General features: G+C 52.7%; 1 pseudogene; it reads right to left on the minus strand.

The window, feature by feature from the left end:
• Positions 1–1,683: 1,683 nt before the first annotated feature.
• The window catches only part of LOC123039222 (uncharacterized), a 16,214-nt pseudogene continuing 12,020 nt past the window's right edge, over positions 1,684–5,877 (minus strand).

Here is a 5,877-nt window from a genome sequence, read left to right on the forward strand (position 1 = left end):
TTTGAGGTTTCTAGTTTGAGGTATCCGATTGTAGAATAAAATATTAAGACGTGACCGGTCCTGTCCGCGGACGCGCCCGATCACGTCAACGGGCATTTAAGGGGTTGGATTTAGGGCGTCGGCTGTAGATGCTTTAAGCCATATTGTGATTTGTGAATAGTAGCTGCCTACCTGACTAGCTAGCAGTGCTTGTAGCTAATCTTTCCCCAAAAAAAAATACTTGTAACCATTTTTTTCTGAATAAAGATGCATGCGCTGCTCTCCCCTTGCATGCATTGCATGCATGCTGCGCTTCGGGATGAAAGGGATCAGTTTCCTTTTTTTTTTCTGCAGGAAATTTGGATGCACAAGCATCTCTGCATGGGAAAGAAGCGGGTTTGATGAGCCGTCGCAGGGCAAGACCAGCATGCGGCGCCGCTCTGTAACCTAGGGGCAGCGCAGGCATGTACCGCAGGTGTGATTTCCATAAATGTGGAGGGGTTTTCCACAAAAACACCGGACCAGGCGGCTGTGCCACGAAGCTGCCAGCGAGGCGCCATTTGTCCGCTCCTGATTTGTTGTGGACTAAATCATCCCATGCATTTTAAGTTTATGGATGAGTTGATCCCCTTTTGCAACTTTGTGGACTTAACCATCACATCCAATGCAAGTTTGTGGGTCTCTAGTGCTCTTGCCTCTTAAAAAAACCCCGAGGTTGTAGTGGCCGACACAAATGAATCCTCATCTTCAAATCCCTAAAGTTGATACCCTGTAGTTATAGATCCCGGTTAATCCTGACCCTGCGTGAGTAAAAATCTTGTTTGGTGTAATTGAAAAGGTCTGATCCCAGCAGGGATTGATTTCTACGGTGACTTACTGCCTGGTCCCACCTATCATATGCATCTCCCCACGAGTTCACTCCCAACTAATTAGGTGCAGTGCAGCGGTTACCGGCAGCGGCGCCCAACGTCTTGCAGGCTGCACTCACGTATGTTTTTTGGACTATCTTCACTCACATATGTTTGTGCACATGCATGCACGTACGCATCCATCCGTCGATCCCACCATTGGCCGCCGCGTTGCTCCCTAACCACGCCGCCATTTGCCTCGGCTCGCTGGCAGCCACGGGCAGTGCCCGACGCCACCTGCTTCCTGCAGTTGCTCGTAGCTACGCACGGCCGGCCGCTGCCAGGCTTGCCTGCGCACTGCCTCTCTAAGCGTTTATCAATTTGACGCCATCACCATGACCCGTGTTCGTTGTCCAGCCCGCATGGCCAACCTGTGTAAGTCCTCGTCCCCGCGCAAGCCTCGACTACGCGATGAGCTCTAGGTGCCGCGTGATAGCCCGGCTACCGCCGGCCACCGCGTGCCGCGGCTCCACTGACCACGTACATCACCGGACGGCTCACCCGCGTGTCGTCGTGCTTACCGTGGCCGAACCGTGTGCAAGCCGCCGCGGTGCCCCAGCCACAGCCACATCGCGCGCGGGACCAGCTGGCTGTGTCGCACTCTGCCGAGACCCTGCCTGTTAGGTACCACTAGTCTCTCTCTCGATCTATTCCTCGCTTACAAGGGATACAGGCTTCAGTTCGAGGTACATGTAATGGATACAAGAAGAGGAGGAAGGGAGCACGAGGTAGGAAAAGGGAGCCGCCGGGTGTCGTTTGTCGTGATCCACTGGATACCCTTCTCGTTGCCTCCTCTTCACTTACTTATAGCCAGCAACGCTTCAACGTGTGCACAGCCTAGCCCAGCCCATATGCTGTCCACGGGCCAGCCCAAGTATGTGCACCGGCTAGGAGGGCTCCTAACATCCCCCATCCCCCTCCTTAGAGCATCTTTAATAGATGGTCCAAATTTTGACGGTTCAAAATCGAAGATGTAAAATTTAGACCGACAAAAAGTGCGTTTTGAAGCTCCTAAAAAAGGCCAATTCCAACAGATGGTCCAAATTTATGGTCCAAAAAAGCAACTCCAATAGATGGTCCAAATTCATGGTCCAAAACCGGCCAGCAGCCGCACAGCTGCTATTCAGCCGCTGTCCAGCCACTGTACAGCCGCACATATTGCATAAAACATGTTTTAAAACAACATAAAAAAATCATGTCCACAATATCCAATTATTACATAGTTCTTCAGATCGAGGAGATGCAATGCAACACAAATACAATATAGTTTTGCACAATACAACATAGTTTTGAACAAACAAATAATGAATCTCTGCGGATCTTTTGCCATGCCATTTCCAATGCTCTTCCATCGAATCTTTCTGGAGTTGGTCATGCACGACCATAAACGGAACCATCGTGCTTCGTTTTCCTTCTCTTGTGCATGGCCACTAGCATAGCAATCTCCTCTCTTCATGCAAATCAAATTCCTCATCCGACGATGAATCATCCATGAAAGAGGAGTCAACTGAGCTCATCTACAATGCACACAACCACCGTCAAACATACTATCTAATCCCAAGTTAAATCATCAAGTTTGGCTGCCGGTTGGATTGGCTGCTGCTGACGGCTGCGGTCGGCTCCGGACAGCTGCGGTGATAAGAAATGAGCTTGGAGGCCGGCCAAGAGGAGCTCCGCGAGCGGCGAAGAATAGTTCGGCAGACGGGCGGAGGGCTTGGTACGGCGGTCGTGCGGCCGGTGCAACGGCCGTGAACAGGCTCATGGCTGACGGGGAGGAGGTCTGTGACGCCCCCGATTCAATCGTACACTAATCATACACGCAAATGTGTACGATCAAGATCAGGGACTCACGGGAAGATATCACAACACAACTCTACAAATAAAATAAGTCATACAAGCATCATAATACAAGCCAGGGGCCTCGAGGGCTCGAATACAAGTGCTCGATCATAGACGAGTCAGCGGAAGCAACAATATCTGAGTACAGACATAAGTTAAACAAGTTTTCCTTAAGAAGGCTAGCACCAACTGGGATACAGATCGAAAGAGGCGCAGGCCTCCTGCCTGGGATCCTCCTAACTACTCCTGGTCGTCGACAGCGGGCTGCACGTAGTAGTTGGCACCTCCGGTGTAGTAGGAATCATCGTCGACGGTGGCGTCTGGCTCCAGGGCTCCAGCATCTGGTTGCGACAACCAGGAAGATAGGAAAGGGGGAAAGGGGGGGGGGAAGCAATCGTGAGTACTCATCCAAAGTACTCGCAAGCAAGGAGCTACACTACATATGCATGGGTATATGTGTAAAGGGCCATATCGGTGGACTGAACAACAGAATGCCAGAATAAGAGGGGGATAGCTAATCTTGTCGAAGACTATGCTTCTGGCAGCCTCCGTCTTGCAGAATGTAGAAGAGAGTAGATTGAAGTCCTCCAAGTAGCATCTCCAAGTAGCATCTCCAAGTAGCATCTCCAATAGCATCGCATAGCATAACCCTACCCGGCGATCCTCTCCTCGTCGCCCTGTAGAAAAGCGATCACCGGGTTGTCTGTGGAACTTGGAAGGGTGTGTTTTATTAAGTATCCGGTTCTAGTTGTCATAAGGTCAAGGTACAACTCCAAGTCGTCCTGTTACCGAAGATCACGGCTATTCGAATAGATTAACTTCCCTGCAGGGGTGCACCACATAGCCCAACACGCTCGATCCCATTTGGCCGGACACACTTTCCTGGGTCATGCCCGGCCTCGGAAGATCAACACGTCGCAGCCCCACCTAGGCAAAACAGAGAGGCCAGCACGCCGGTCTAAACCTAAGCGCACAGGGGTCTGGGCCCATCGCCCATAGCACACCTGCACGTTGCGTGGGCGGCCGGAAGCAGAACTAGCCCCCTTAATACAAGAGCAGGCTTACGTTCCAATCCGGCGCGCGCCGCTCCGTCGCTGACGTTTGAAGTGCTTCGGCTGATACCACGACGTCGGGATACCCATAACTACTCCCGCGTAGATGGTTAGTGCGTATAGGCTCGTAGCCAACTCAGATCAAATACCAAGATCTCGTTAAGCGTGTTAAGTATCCGCGAACGCCGAACAGGGCCAGGCCCACCTCTCTCCTAGGTGGTCTCAACCTGCCCTGTCGCTCCGCCACAAAGTAACCATCGGGGACCGTCGGGAACCCAGGCCCACCTCTACCGGGATGGAGCCACCTGTCCTTTCAGCCCCCAACTCCGAACAGTATCACAGGTAATGTAACAGTGTAAAGTATATAGTATATGCCCGTGATCACCTCCCGAAGTGATCACAGCCCAGTAGTATAGCATGGCAGACAGACAAGAGTGTAGGGTCACTGATGGAACACTAGCATCCTATACTAAGCATTTAGGATTGCGGGTAAGGTATCAATGACTGTAGCAGCAATGACAGGCTATGCATCAGAATAGGATTAACTGAAAGCAGTAACATGCTACACTACTCTAATGCAAGCAGTATAGAGAAGAGTAGGCGATATCTGGTGATCAAAGGGGGGGCTTGCCTGGTTGCTCAGACAAGGAGGGGGTCGTCGGTGACGTAGTCGTACTCGGTGGCATCAGCGTCGGTCTCGTAGTCTACCGGAGATAAGAGGGGGAAGAAACAATGAATACAATGCAAACATAAACACGACGATGGGTGACGTGACAATGAGCGGTGCTAGGTGTGCCCTAACGTGGTATGAGGTGGTACCGGTTAAGAGGGAAACATCCGGGAAAGTATTCCCGATGTTTTGCGTTTTCGGACAGATGGACCGGAGGGGGAAAGTTGTGAGTTCGATAGGTTAGGGAGGTGTGGTGGACGAACGGACTGCGTATCCGGATTCGTCTCGTCGTTTTGAGCAACTTTCATGTACAAAGTTTTTTCATCTGAGCTACGGTTTATTTTATATTAATTTTAAAAGATTAAAATCATTTTTAGCATTTATTTAAATATTTTAATCCAACATTATCCAGAACAGTGCACGCTGACGTCAGCATGACGTCAGCAGTCAACAGAGGCGTTGACTGGTCAACTGACGTGTGGGTCCCGTTTGTCATTGACTGTTTAGTCTAATTAATGTTTAACTAGTCTAATTACTGTTTAATTAAACTAATTAGTTAATTAGGTTAATCTAATTATGATTAATTAACTTAATTAATTCCTTAATTAATTAATTAATTTAATTATTATTTATTTATTTAATATATTTTTTAATCCTCTTTTTTTTATAAAACTGTTCTGGGGCGGGCCCATATGTCATAGGCCCTGGGGCATAACGGGTGACAGGTGCGGGGTGGCCCGAACGGGCGCTACGGGCACCCGACCGCAGGCAGAGGCCATGGCCCGACGCGGCTGGGCGTCGGCGGCCAAGGCGCCGGCCAAGGGAGGCAGCGGAGGTGGCCGCGGGGCGCAGCGATGAGGGGTAGCGCGGGGAGGAGGCCGCGGGTGGTGGCCGGAGTGGGGACCGGACCGGCGAGCGGGAGGCACGGTTAGCAGGGGGCTTCGGTGGTGGCCGTGGCCAGTGACGGCAAGCGCGGGTGCCGGCGCGCTCCAGGGAAGCGCGGGCGTGGACAGAGCTCAGGGGGGTGGTTCGCAACGGGCGTCGCCCGAAGCAAGCGGGCGCGCGAGGGAGAAGTCGGGGACGGGCGTGTGCGGTGCGCACGCGCTGGAGCCAAGAGCGGCGGTGACCACGACGGGACAGCGCGGGCGCGTGGCCACGCACGTGCGAGGGGCGACGGCGAGTGAGCATGAGCTCGTGTGGAGAACGGCAACCGCGACGACGAGGAGAGAGGGAGATGGGGATGGCGCTCACAAGGGGTTGCAGGGGACTGGGCAGCGGGGCGCGAGGAGGAAGACGGGGACGCCGGTGACGTAGGGGAGGCAGTCCGGCGAGGTGGTCTCCGGCGACGGCGTCGAGCGCGTGGAGGTCGTTCGGGGAGGATTGGTGGAGCGAGGCGGCGACGATGGCGTTCCGGCGACGGAGTGGTGGG

The sequence above is a fragment of the Triticum aestivum genome, chromosome 2B (assembly GCF_018294505.1).
Source record: "Triticum aestivum cultivar Chinese Spring chromosome 2B, IWGSC CS RefSeq v2.1, whole genome shotgun sequence".
In the NCBI taxonomy this organism is placed as follows: Eukaryota; Viridiplantae; Streptophyta; class Magnoliopsida; order Poales; family Poaceae; genus Triticum; species Triticum aestivum.